Consider the following 13,630-nt stretch of genomic DNA (forward strand, 5'->3'; position numbering starts at 1 on the left):
ATCATGCTAAGCACAGACTCCACCACTGAGCTATACCTTCCCCCTGTAGTCTTTATTATAAAGCCTTCCTTTTCCAGTAAAAATTATATTTCTAATGTAATCACATAAATACTCTGAATTCATTGTTTTCTGGAAATATAATGTCATTTCTGAGAGTCTGCAGCAGTGGTTCTGTTTAAGCCCAAGGAGGGCTGGAGAAAGGATTGTGGACACATTTGGGACCATTGTACGCAGACTGGAGCAGAGGAACAGGGTCTGGGATGATCAGCTGAAGCCGAGGAAACCTGAACACCGAGTGTTCTTGCACTGTTAGAACTCTGCTGCTAGGTGTTCTGGAGGACGATGACCGTGGTGATGAAGGTGGCCGGGAAGAGCAGGTAGAGGCGGAAGAGCAGGGTGTCCATCACGCGGCTGAACTGCATCCACCAGTCAGCTAGTTGGGCCCTTGTCAGTACTGAGCCCCCATTCGGCTCTGCCTCTCTGGATCCCAGCTCCTTCCCTCCTAGCTCCCCCGGCGCCTTCTGTCCTGTGAAGAAGACAGACTCAGCCATGAAGTGTGAAGGAGGCAGGATTAGAGAAGTGAGGGACTGGGAAGTTGGGCCTAGTGCAGGGAGTGTGGCCAGTGCAGACTTCCCTTACCAGGCAGGTGGGTGGGTGTGAGGCCTGGGCTCACATTTTCCTTCCAGAGAGCAATGGGGCAGCACTTCCTTGGGCTGGTGCAGCGCAGAAGCAGGGAATGGAGCCAGCGAGGCATGGGTGGGGGCTGGGTGGTGGCCAGGTGCAGCAGGTAGGTGATGAAGATGGTCTCCAGCAGGCTGACCACCATTAGCGACAGACACAGGGCAAAGTAGACACTTGGGTGGCAGGAAGGCGTACACTGAGTGAGTTAGGTCCAGAGGAACCACCAAGCCCCTCTTTCCTCTGTCTTACACAGAGAGCCTTTTCTAAGGTGACCACTTTCTCGCTTTGCCTCAGCTGCCTCTGCCAATCTAGCCAGTTCACCTGCCTACCCTGCCTCCTTTTTTTCCTTTTTCCAACAGTGGGATGGGGACCATACTGAGGAGGGAGGTGCCACTGGCAGGGAGTAAGTTGCTCATCGTGGACAGGAAGACTTTGTAGCCCAGCAGAAGTGTCATCTTGAATGGGGCACAGTTCCCAGTTTCTGCTGGCAGGAAGAAGCTGAGGGTGTCGATGGCCATCAGAAAACTATTGGGCACCAGAAAGTTGATAGCGTAGAGGGTGGGCCTGTGCCTTATGGCCACCTTGTGGGGAGGAGAGAGCACTGAGCCAGGGGAGGCTAGGAATAAAGGGAGACCAAGGGGATGATTCCACCCCTTCCTTCCTTGATGTCCTCACCCAAACAGGGCTCTTTCTGGGGCTGGATGAGGAGCAGCTTTCATATGGCTAACAGGACTCCCCATACTCAGCAAAGAAAACTTAGGCCAGAGCTGGTAGATTCAGAGAGGAGGGCTGCTTTGGGGGACTCGAGAGAGAGGAAGGCTGTGAGGGTAATGGTGCCTAGGGGCTTTCTGGTCTTAGGGCGAGAAGTGGGAGGCTCTGGGACTTAGAGGGGTCTAATGAGAGAGGTATGGTGGTGGACAGCCATGCCAGAATCTCTGGCCTTACACAGAACATGATCTGGTCAAAAAAACTGGAGCCCACAGACATCTTCGGGGTGGCCTTGTAGATGCACAGGAGCTCCCACTCCCCTTGTGTGTGGCCAGTGTCACGCGAGGTGTCCGTTATCTCCCACACTTCCTTGTCCATGCCCAGCAACATGTTTTCCACTGCAGGGGAGACAAACACTCACTTGGCACACATCTGTTCAGCACCCACTCTGAGAGAGATTGCCCACTAACATGACTTCCTTGCTGCCCAATTGCCTCCTTTCAATTCTGGGCTTTCTCAGGAAGTCTTGTCCCCTCCTATGTTCAACTCCTTCCCACCCCACCATCCACACACCCTCATTTAGCAAATACTCCTCTGTCCCTTTTTTATGCATTAAAAAAAAGACTTCTGTGTGCTTTTTTGTTGTCCCACTGGTTGACCTCATTTTTTACCCCATGTGAGAACCCCCACTGCAACTCACCTGTGTAGAGGAAAGAGCTGAAGGTGAGCATTTAGTTCTGTTGGTCAAAAGGAAAGTAGAAGATGTCCAGGCTGCAGATGCTTGTCACCCGCATTGGTTTGTTATATGCAATGCAACCGTCAATCGTCACATATGTAGAGAGGCCATCCGGGGTCTGATCCACATCCATGGTAAGTAACAGAAAGGAAGGGAGGCAGATGCTCTGGGTTTCACATCAGTTTAAATTTTGCCGTTAAGGCAGTACTTTCCCATGTTGCCACTCCACCATCTCTTCTGCCTACTGCTTTCTCATTTCTAGGGGATAAGTTGATGAGCTGCAATTGTGCTCCTCCCTGAAATAAGTTTTCAGTGGCCCAGGTGCCTGGGTTTGCCCTGCATTGCTCTGGCCTGCTCCTTGCAGAAGGGTCTTCCCCCAGCTCTCCCCCGCCCTGAAACCCATGATTCCACAATGAAGATGTCTGGGAGCCACAGGTTCTCAGCTGTCACAGTGAGTTTGTTGATATCACCACATTCTTCTGGGTCCCAGCTGATAGATGGGTGACTCCAGATCTAGAGCACAGGGCCCAAAGGGATGGTTATATCTGAAACCTGGAGCTAGTTTATGTCAATATCTCCTGCCCTTCCAGTCCCTTAAAAATACATACATATGTATGTACTTTTTTTCTAAATGTATGTACTATGGGTGTATGATAAAACTTCAACCATTCCAGAAAGGTATAATATAAAAAGTAATTTTCTGCCTCCTCAGTTCACTCCAACTCAATTCATACCCCCAACTCAGTCCCAATACTAACAGTTTCTTGTATATCATTCTAGGAAAAAAACAGATATTCCAGTATTCATTTTTATTTATACAGATAGAATCATACTGTGCACATTGTTATGCATTGTGCTTTGTTTGTTTGTTTGTTTGTTTGTTTATTAAACCACATTTCCTTTTAAACTCTGATTCCTCTTCCCTTTCTGGTGATAATGTCCCTCTTCTCTGGCTAACAAAATCTTATTGGCCTTTCACTTCCTGCTCAAAGGAACTCTTAAGCTAAGTGCTAGATACATTTGGGACTTGAAGCTGATTTAGGGGCTTCCAACTGTATTGCCCTCCTTCCTGTTTTATCCATCTGTCTTTCAAAGTTGATTGGCATTCCAGAAAGCAATTTGTCACCAGCACTAGCCCCATTCTGGTTGGATTTGGTATTCTCTTGGGCCCTGTCAATTTCAACAAAATGTGATTTTTGCAAACAGAGCCAGAAAATCAGACAAGGAGAAAGAGGGAAGAAGAAAGCTGAGCTTACATACCAACTTTAACCACAGAAATGACGTCCGCAGCTGAAGTTGTGCATACTGACAAAAAAGAATACCCATCCAGGATCATTACTGTCATGAAATTAGGTCCTAGTCTACCCCTTACCTTTGTTTCCTAAGTGGTCCCCTGTGACAGTTCAGCTTTTCAATTGCAAGTCCCAAAAGAAAGGTCAGAAAAATGCAGGTTGTATAGAGAATGGAGGGAAAAAACAGCAGGGGAGCCCACTGGGAATCTGTTTTTTAATAGGTTATTCCCATAAGAGCAAGACTCAAGGACAAATGGTCCCTACAGAAATGTCACTGCAGCATTCCCCTTCATGTCCCTCCACCCCAAAGGTGAACATCTAGCTTGTATAGAATCCATTCAGGGAACTCACTGCTCACCACCGGACAGGTGCAATGTTGGGCTGACAGGGTTCTTGCTTCCTGTTAGCAGCCTATGGGAAGAATGTAGGAGTCCAAACTCGCCACTTCCAGGGTGGCAGACAGGGTGAGGGAGATGTTGACGTGAGTGGAGATGCTATAGTTGATGACTGGACAGAAGTCTTTCTGGTTAAATATAGCCTGGAAGACAGCAGGGTCTACCCCATGCTGGTCAAAGCTGAGCAATTGATGGTGAAAGTGTTTGCCTTTCCTGCAGAGAGCAGAGACCCTGTGAGATGGAATAGGGTTTTTGTGTTTTCTAAGTGAGAGGAATGCCAGGGCTGGGGCCTGAGAATCTCTCTTCAGAGAAACAAAATGTAGGCATGGGGTGAGCATGTGAGCCCCTCCTTCCTGTGCCAAGACTAACAAAGGCTACTTTCTTCCTGCCAAGGCTGGGGAGGATGGGCTGGGCTGGTAGGCAAATGGTGGAAGTCGATGTGGTGAGCTGAGTCAGGGCTCAGACCGTTCTTCCTGTGCTTTTGCTCCCATATAGGCCTACCCATATCTGTATGCAAACAGCCTCTCTAGGGAGGCCTGTGCCTTTCATAGTCTTAACTCTAAAGTTTTGGTTTTGTCTGACCATGCTTTTTTCTCTCTAGCTTATGATTCTACCTCACAGACACCAACAAAATTCCCCTAAAATTTTGTTTCTCAATATTCCCTTCCCACTTTCATGTTTTCTCATTTCCTAAAGGAAAAGTTTGGAGAGAAGTAAACATGAGTGTGGTGTAATATGGGTGGAGACTTAAGGAATGTAATATTCAGTGTGAGTTTCTTGACTACTTACAGTGTTCTGTGCTCTGTGACCTTCTTCAATCCAATGACTTCCTCCAAGATCTGTGGGAGGCATTTCCAGCATCTTCAGCTTGACAAGACCTCACTGATCATCCACTATGTGGTTGATGGAGCTGGATGATGAAACGTAAAAGCCCTTCTGGCCACCTCGCCTGCACCCCAAGCCCAGATGCCTCTGTGGCTATTCCTGTAGTCATAGCCCAGCAAGTTCTCTCCCGTTCCCGTGTCTCTTTTACTGTTCCCCCATACCACTTACTGCACAAGGCACACCTCCAAACTAAGGAGAAACATATCTCAGGGGAAGAAAATGTCATCCTTTCCCCTCCACATCCCCTCCTCTACAAGATCTCCCCAAGTAAGGTGGGGAAGGAATTATGTTACTGTCAACAGGACCCAAGCTACCCTGTTCATAGTTACTAATCTTGGTAGAAAGGGAAAGTTGAACATCATAAAGGGATGGGATCAGAGAGGTGGTAAAATGGGAGAATAGACAAGTTGGTTGATACTTATGCAGGCAAATAAGAAGGGGCTGCGTGTATCGATCAGTGAGAGGGGTTTTTCATCTGTCCCCAAAGGAAGACAAAACGTAGATACTACATAGAAAGGAAGTGTTTAACCCAGCTATTTTAGATGCTTTCTAGTTCTGGGGATGAGAGGGTTTTCAGATTTTTCCCAGAAAAGCATTCCTATCTTTCCCTGTTCTCTCCCCATCTTACCTTGAAGCATAGGGCTGACAATGAGGCAGACGAGGAATCTGCCCCCACCCTCCGATGGCAGACCACCCCCCTTCCATCCTCTTCTTCTGGACTCTTCTCTGGGGACTCACCTGGAGCCCCCAAACCCTGGAGCTTAAAGGAGTCTGGACCACACCTTGGTTCCTGGTTTTGAATACTGCTCATGACAGGTGACCACTCCTTGGTGAGAGGCTGTGGCCAGAGAGGTCACAGCAGAGTGTCCTGCTCTGACTCTGTCCAGGTGTGCTTTCTGGTCTCCAGGAGGAGAGGAAGTTGGGCCAAGTCTAGGAGAGAAGTATCTGTTTAGCAGCCTTGTCTAGATAAGTGGTTTTGAATCTGAGTTACAAGGACCTTTCAGAGAAAATGCGGGACTTGGGAGATGGGGCAGGTGAGGTCATTGATAAAGGGTCTCATCAGGTCCTTCTGGAACTAAATGTGCCTCAGAGAAAGGGAGTGGACCCCTGGGAAGGGGATGGGTATTCTCTCTTGTGGTGGGGACACTTGCTAATTTTGCAAGGCAAGACCATGTAATTATTTTATTGCAGACCTAAAAATATATCCTTTACCCAGCTATGGACATTAGGGATTACTGTCAGTACTGGTTAAGATGCTTGCTTGAGAAGTTAAGCTCCTTTTTTGTGACATAAACCTAACAGAATCCTGTCCCTGCAGCTAGCACCACCATCCAGATCTGCATCATCCCTCATCTGTACTATGGGAATAGCTTCTTCACAAGGTTTCCTCTATCCAGTTTCCCCCAATCTAATCCTTTATTTTGCCATTTCCCCTAAAACAGGACTCTCCTGCTTATCCTTCTTTATCTAATGTCTCTAAGGACCTGCACCCTGGCACCATCAAGTAATGTGTGTGAGTAGCAAAATCATTTGATAAGCTTTTTTAAAATACCTGCACTCACACCATCCCACTCCAGTGGAGGGCTGTGTGTTTATTTAAAAGCTCCCCAGATGGTTCTGATTCACACTCACTTTGTTGAAAACCTTTGAGCTGGGCTATATTGAGATACCACAATCACTTGATATTGATACACTTAAGGTACAGAACATTAACACCAGGATCTTTCATGTCACCCTTTTATAGCTACAACCACCTCCTTCCCCATTCACTCCACCACTTGGCAACCATTCATTTGTTCTCCATTTCTATACTTTTGTCATTTCAAGGATGTTATACAAATCAAGTCATACAGATATAACCTTTTGGGATTGGCTTTTTTCACTCAACAAAATTCTCTGCAGCTCCATCCAGATTGTTACACATATCAGTACCCACCCCCTTTTCATTGCTGAGTAGTATTCCATGGTGTCGATGTACCACCATTTGTTTATCTGTTTAACTGGTAAAGGACTTCTAAGTTTTAAGGGAAAACACTTATTTCCTCTATTTTACCCACAGGACTTCAAACACCAAATATGTGGGGTTTCCCCCCTCACATCAAGCAATTCTGACATTAACTACCCAGGGTTAGTGCAGACCCCACAGGTAAAAGTCTCATCCCCACAAGACTGCTCCCTACTTCAGACACGTCACAAACCCAAGCTTCCCATAATTCTGAACAACTGACTATGAATTGGCGGTTCCCACAACCCCGTCCTCAGGTTTGACAATTTGCTTTAGTGGCTCACAGAACTCATGAAAATACTTTTGTTTACTGGTTTATTATAAAGTGCATAATAAAGGATACAGATAAACAGCCAGATGAAAAGATATACAGGGCGAGGTCTGGAAAGGTCCTGAGTGCCAGAGCTTCTGTGGAGTTGGGATGCACCACCCTCCTAGCCCCAGCATGTAGCTGTGTTTGCCAATCCAGAAGCTCTCCAAACTCCATAGTGCGGGGATTTCCTATGGAGGCTTCATTACATAGGCATGATCACTTACCAACTCAATCTCCAGCCCCTCTCCACTCTGCAGAGGCTGGGGATTGGAGCTGGAAGTCTCAAGTTTCTAATCATGGCTTGGTCTTTCTGGTGACCAGCACCCATCCTGCAGCTGTCCATGAGTCCACCGAGAGTCACCTCATGAGAACAAAAAGTGCTCCTATCATCCGGGGAACCCCAAGGGGTTTAGGAGGTCTATGTCAGGAACCAGGATCAAAGACTAAATACTAGAACAGAAGATGTTCCTAACACCCCTGTCACTCAGGAAATTACCAGGGTTTTAGGAACTCTGTGTCAGGAACTGGGAGCAGAGACCAAATATATTTTTCTTCACAGAGTTGTTTTCAGTTTTTGTCTATTATGCATAGAGCTGCTAGAAACATTTGCGTTCCAGTTTTTGTGTGAACACAAGTCTTCTGAAATAAACACCCAGAAGTGCAATTGCTGGGTTATATGGTATTTGCATGTACAGTTTTTTTTTTAAGGAAACTGCAATACTCTTTTCCAGAGTGGCAGTACCATTCTACATTATCACTAGCAAGGTGTGAATGATCCAGTTTTTCTGTATTTTTAGAAGTTTCAAATTTCAAGCAAGGATTTCTTAACACCCTAAACTCATAAGCATAAATTCAGCAATGTTGAAAATTTTAAACTTTTGTTCATTAAAGGACACTAAATATGGTAAGTCAAGTAACAAACTGGGAAAATATGTTTGCAACACATATAACTGATAAAATGATAATAGAAAGAATATAAAACATACCTATGAATAAAACAATAACAAAAACTCCAATCCATTAGGAAAATAGGCTGAAGACATGGACTGGCATTTTATAGAAGAGGAAACACAATCAATAAACAATAAGAAGATACTCAACCTCATTTACAATTGTGGAAAGTAAATGAACTTAAAACCACAAGAAGATACAATTTCAATAGATACAAGACTCAATAGATGGCAAAAATTTAAAAGCTTGATACTAGAAGTGTTGGTGAAGTTGTAGACCCACAGAAACTCCTACACACTGTGAGTGGGAGTAAAAACACTTTGGAAAGCAATTTGCTATGATTTCCTAAAATAGAATATGTGCACATTGTAAGAACCAGCAGTTCTACTCCTGGGTATATACTCTAGCAGAGCACTGTTAAATACATAGCTACTAGTCACATGTGGCTATCAAAATTCAGATGAACTAAAGTGCTCAATAGCCACACGTGGCTGGTGGCTACAGTATTAGTGCACATAGTTATATAATGGAATGCTATTATGCAGCAAAGTGTTGAATTAACTTTACCTTACCTATCAACACGGTTAAATCTCAAAAGCATAATATTGAATAATAAAAACAAGGTGCAAAATATATCCAGTATGATATGATATAGCCTGTATATATATTCTAGGATATATATATTTAAACAACAGATTGTTTAAAATATGTAATAGGCAGTAAAGTGAAAACAAAAAGTAAGAGAATAATAAATATAAAATTTAGAACAGTTATTACCTCCTTGGAGGAATGGGAGTTTGGATATGCTTGGGAAGTCCCTTATGGAAGACTTCAAAGACATTAGTGGTGGTAGGAGGGGACTTTTACTTTTCACTTTACACTCATATGTAACATTTATGTTTTTTCCCCTATGCACACATTTATAAAGTTGTTTTATTGAGGTATAATTGGCATAAAATAAACAGTTTAAAGACTCCACTTTGGGGGGAAGGTATAGCTCAGTGGTAGAATGTATGCTTAGCATGCATGAGCTCCTGGGTTCAATCCCCAGTACCTCCATTAGAACAAATAAATAAGTAAAAACCTAATTACCTCTCCTCCAAAAAAAATTTTAAGAAAGACTCCACTTTGACAAGTTCAGGATAATGAACATATCCATCATCCTCCAAATTTTCTTTGTTTCCCTTTGTAACCCCTCCCCCCTGCCCTTCCCCATCCCATCTGACCCCAGGAAACCACTGATGTGTTGCTATATGTTACTTTTATACTTCCTAGAATTATTGCATCCTTTCTTCTTTCCTTAAGTATCTATTTAAAGCAGTACATTTCCTTTGGAATGTTTATCTCCCTCAAGTTTTGTTACGCACTAGTTTCAATTCTAATAAATTTTAAAAACTCAATTATTTATTGATTTTTGACCTATAAGTTATTTAGAAGCATACTTTTTAGTCTAATAGAAGAGGAGGAGGATTATTTTTTGATATTTGTTTCTAGTTTAATTGTGACTTAAGAGGCAGCACAAGAAAGTGATTAAGCGTATGAACTTTAAAGCTGGACTCCCTCAGTGCAAATCCCAGGTCCGCCATTTATAAGCTGTATGATCTTGGGTATGTTACTTAAGTTACTTAACCTGTTTGCCTCAGTTTCTTGATCTAGAAGATGGATGATAGTAATAACTCTTACCTTATCATGTTGTTATGAGGGTTAAATGAAGTGATAATTAGAAAATGCTTAGAACAATGCTGGTACATAATCAGCACCATGCAAGTGTTTGTTAATAATAATAATTTCAGAGAACACAGTCTGATTGCTACCAAATTTTGAGACTTACTTTATAGTCTATACATAGTTAATTTTTGTAAATATTCCAAGTGTAGAGTTCTATATATTCTTGTTAAATCTAATTTAATTGTATGGTTAAAGTCTATTATTTTTTCACTAATGTGTTATCACATTGAGATGTGTTGAATCTCCCACTACAATAATAGAACTGTCACTTTCTCTTTGTAATTATTTTCATCTTCACTTTATAGATTTTTGAGGCCATTTTATGAGATGCATTCAAGTTTATCATGTTTATATCGTCTAAGTGATTAAATATTTTATCATTATGTAGAGATTCTCTTTATTCTAAATAATTGTTATTGTCTTAATGACAATTTAGTCTGATATTGATAGAAGCATTCCAGCTTATGTTTAATTAGTATTTGCCTTACATATCTTTTCCTATAGGGTGGAATGAAAAGATGCTAATTAGTAACATGAAAACATATGAAAGTGTAAAATTTACTGGGAAAAGTAAATATACAGTTAAATTTAGAATACTCTAATATTATAATAGTCATGGATAAATCACTGATTATTATAAAGATTAAAAGGCATAAGTATTACAAATACGTACAATAATTTGTTAGTGACTACACAATATGAAAAAGATATAAATGTGACATGAAAAACATAAAATGTGGAGGGAGAGAGTATCAAAGTGTAGAGCTTTTTTAAACCCTATTTTTAAAAATTGAAGTCTGGTTGGTGTATAATATTATATAAGTTATAGGTATACAACATAGTTATTCACAGGTTTTAAAGTTATACTCCATTTATAGTTATATTCATTGTGTACAATATATTCTTGTAGTTTATTTTATATGTAATAGTTTGTACCTCTTAATCCCCTACCTCTATGTTGCCCCTTCCCCCTCCTCTCTCCCCTCTGGTAACCACTAGTTTGTTCTCTGTATCTGTAAGCCTGTTTTTTTTTTTTTTTTTTTTTGTTATATTCACTAGTTTGTTTTATTTTTTAAATTCCACATATAAGTGATATCACACAGTATTTGTCTTTCCCTGTCTGACTTATTTCACTTAGCATAATACCCTCTTAAGTTCATCCATGTTGCTGCAAATGGCAAAATTTCATTCTTTTTATGGCTAAGTAGTATTCCATTGTGTGTGTGTGTGTGTGTATGTATAACATCTTATAACTCTAAGATGTTTTATGTAAACCTCACAGTAACCACAAAGCAAAACCTATAGCAGATACACAAAAGATAAATAGAAAGGAATAAAAACATACCACTACATAAAATCATCAAATCACAAAAAAAAGGGCAAGAGATGAAGAGAGGAACTACAAAACAACCAGAAATAATTAACAAAATGGCAATGGTGATTTCATACCTGTCTATAATTACTTTAAATGTAAGTGGGATAAATCCTAGAGTCAAAAGACATAGATTGGTTGAATGAATGAAAAACAAGACCCAACTATATGCTGCCTATCAGACTTATGTAACCTTTAAGAACACACATAGACTGCAAGTGAAGGATGGAAAAAGGTACTCGATGCAAATGGAAGCCAAAAGAAAACAGAGGTAGCTGTATCAAACAAAGTAGTCTTTAAGCCAAACACTGTAACAAGCGACTAAGAAGGTCATTATATAATAGTAATGGAGTCAATTCATCAAAATGATATAACAGTTGTAAATATTTGTGTATCCAACATTGGAGCACCTTAATATATAAAGCAAATATTAACAGATCTGAGGAAAGAGACAGCAGTACAACAATAGTAAGGACCTTTAATACCCCACTTTCAACAATGGATAGATCATCCAGACAGAAAATCAAAAAGGAAACAGATTAGTGATTACCTTTGGATAGAATGAATGGGAGAATGATTGGGAGGGGCCCCGAAGTGTGTTTTCCCAGGAGTTGTTCTATTTCTTCACCTGGATGGTGGTTATACAGGTGTGATCAATTTTAAAAAATTATTGAGTGGTACACATGAGATTTGTCTTCTTTTTTGTATGTATATTATATTGCAATACAAAGTTTAATTTAAAAAATTGAATGAAGGAAGAAATACCTTTTTTTATTGCATAAGGTTTTGGCATGCCAGCTGTGTGTTGCACTTAATATGTTAAAATGTTGAGTTAATGATTCAAGATATTGCTTAAGAATTATTGAATATGGAAATAAGAAAGTACTTTGGGTGACTAAAGGTCTCAGACTGGCTTAAATAATACATTAAAGATGGAATCCAAGTGTAAGGCTGAGGAGATTGTAAAGAAAGTAGTTCTTGAACTCAAGATCCCTGAGAATAGGAATCTAAGCAGATCTTTCCTCAGAAAGTAAAAGGAAATAGGCAAGAAATGTGGTGGGTAACTTCTGTCAGAAGTAGGAACTAGGCAAACAGAACCACTGCTCCTTTGGCGTCTAGTGAAGATAGTGTCAGAATACTGTGGAGCAGGCAGTAAGAGAGTAAGAGGGAACTTGACATGGAAAATTTGGCTTTGGGTAACTTGGCAGAATTATTGAATTTACCTTAAAGGAAAGAACCTTGAAGAATGGTTAATTTCCTAGTAGCGTTTATCTTCTGTCTGCTAAGTTGTGCCTTTATAAATCCTTCTGCTTGCTAAGTAAGAAGCTCCAAACCTTTTCGGTGGTTCCTTGAGACAGGTAGCCACACATGTTATAGACCATCCTCAGGGTGTAATTATAAAATGCTACTTACTTTGTGTAGATTCCTACAATTCAGCTATGTATGTGGAATAATCAATGTCAGGGGTGTCACCTCTGAATTTATCAAGGATGATGATAGAAATTAATTGTACACTGGAAATTGACACAACATTGTAAACTGACTATAACTCAATAAAAATGTTTTAAAAAGAAAGAAATTAATTGTAATAAATATCAGACATGGGTGGGAGGCTTTCAGAAGAACTAGTAAGAAGATAAAGGAGAGCTAACAGTGCAAGATGTTGGTAAAAGAAAGGTGTAAGAGTAATAACAGAGGAAGGTGAGAGAAAATGGTGTTGAAAGAGCAAATGGTGAGCTTGGTTTTCAGAGGGAGAAGCAGAGAGATGAAAGAGTAGAGGAGGTAAGTATGAAATATGGTTCTGTCTGTAGAATTCTTGGTTTCCAGAAGGTGGAAGGAATCAAAGACAGTGAGGAGACAAAAATGTGCAACAAGAATGGTCAGATAAATGGGTTGCCAAAAATAAGTAAGTAGGAGGAAATTTTTCTCAGAATTGTTTAAGACTAAGAAAAGAAACACTGGGCTGTGAGAAGGTTGTGAGGATACTCCTAGATACGGAGGGAGAGAGTGGGAAGTTAGAAGTGGAGACCTGGGAAGTGAGAAACAGTCAGCATTTGAAGAGAGTATATCCCAGGCCAAAGAGTTCATCAGTTTCCATTGTACATTCTTAAAGAGGTTTGCAATAGAAAATGGAGGAAAATGAAATAAAGTTATCATAGGGATATAAATACAAAGAATTTTTAATGGGAGAAGGACATGGTAAAATACCCCTAACATTCCTACTGACATGTGTGGGCTGGAACTAGCTTAAAATGCTCTGCTTCATTGTCAGGTCATGTTTTAAACCACAGGGCTCACCTCAAGCCTAACATATGGACAGGATGTTCTTTTGCAAAGGATATTTGTCAGTTATAATGGTCTTGGCACAGAAACCCTAAAGTCACATACGTAAGAGGTAGAAAAAAATTGCAAGATGACATCAGAGAAATACAAACGTGGAGGGGGGAAAGGAAAAAGAAATGATACAAAGGTGATCTTAAGGAATTTGAAATTCCTGAAAGATGTGGTACACACTCTTCATTTAAAATTATTGACAAAAGTCAAGGTCAAGTTTCTGAGTGAGA

The 13,630-nt window shown here is 41.0% G+C and overlaps 1 pseudogene; it reads right to left on the bottom strand.

Moving 5' to 3' along the window:
- Nucleotides 1-271: 271 nt before the first annotated feature.
- LOC102506641 lies at nt 272-5,402 on the bottom strand (annotated as a pseudogene).
- Between the last annotated feature and the right edge of the window lie 8,228 nt (nt 5,403-13,630).

This window comes from Camelus ferus, chromosome 1, assembly GCF_009834535.1.
Source record: "Camelus ferus isolate YT-003-E chromosome 1, BCGSAC_Cfer_1.0, whole genome shotgun sequence".
Classification (NCBI taxonomy): Eukaryota; Metazoa; Chordata; class Mammalia; order Artiodactyla; family Camelidae; genus Camelus; species Camelus ferus.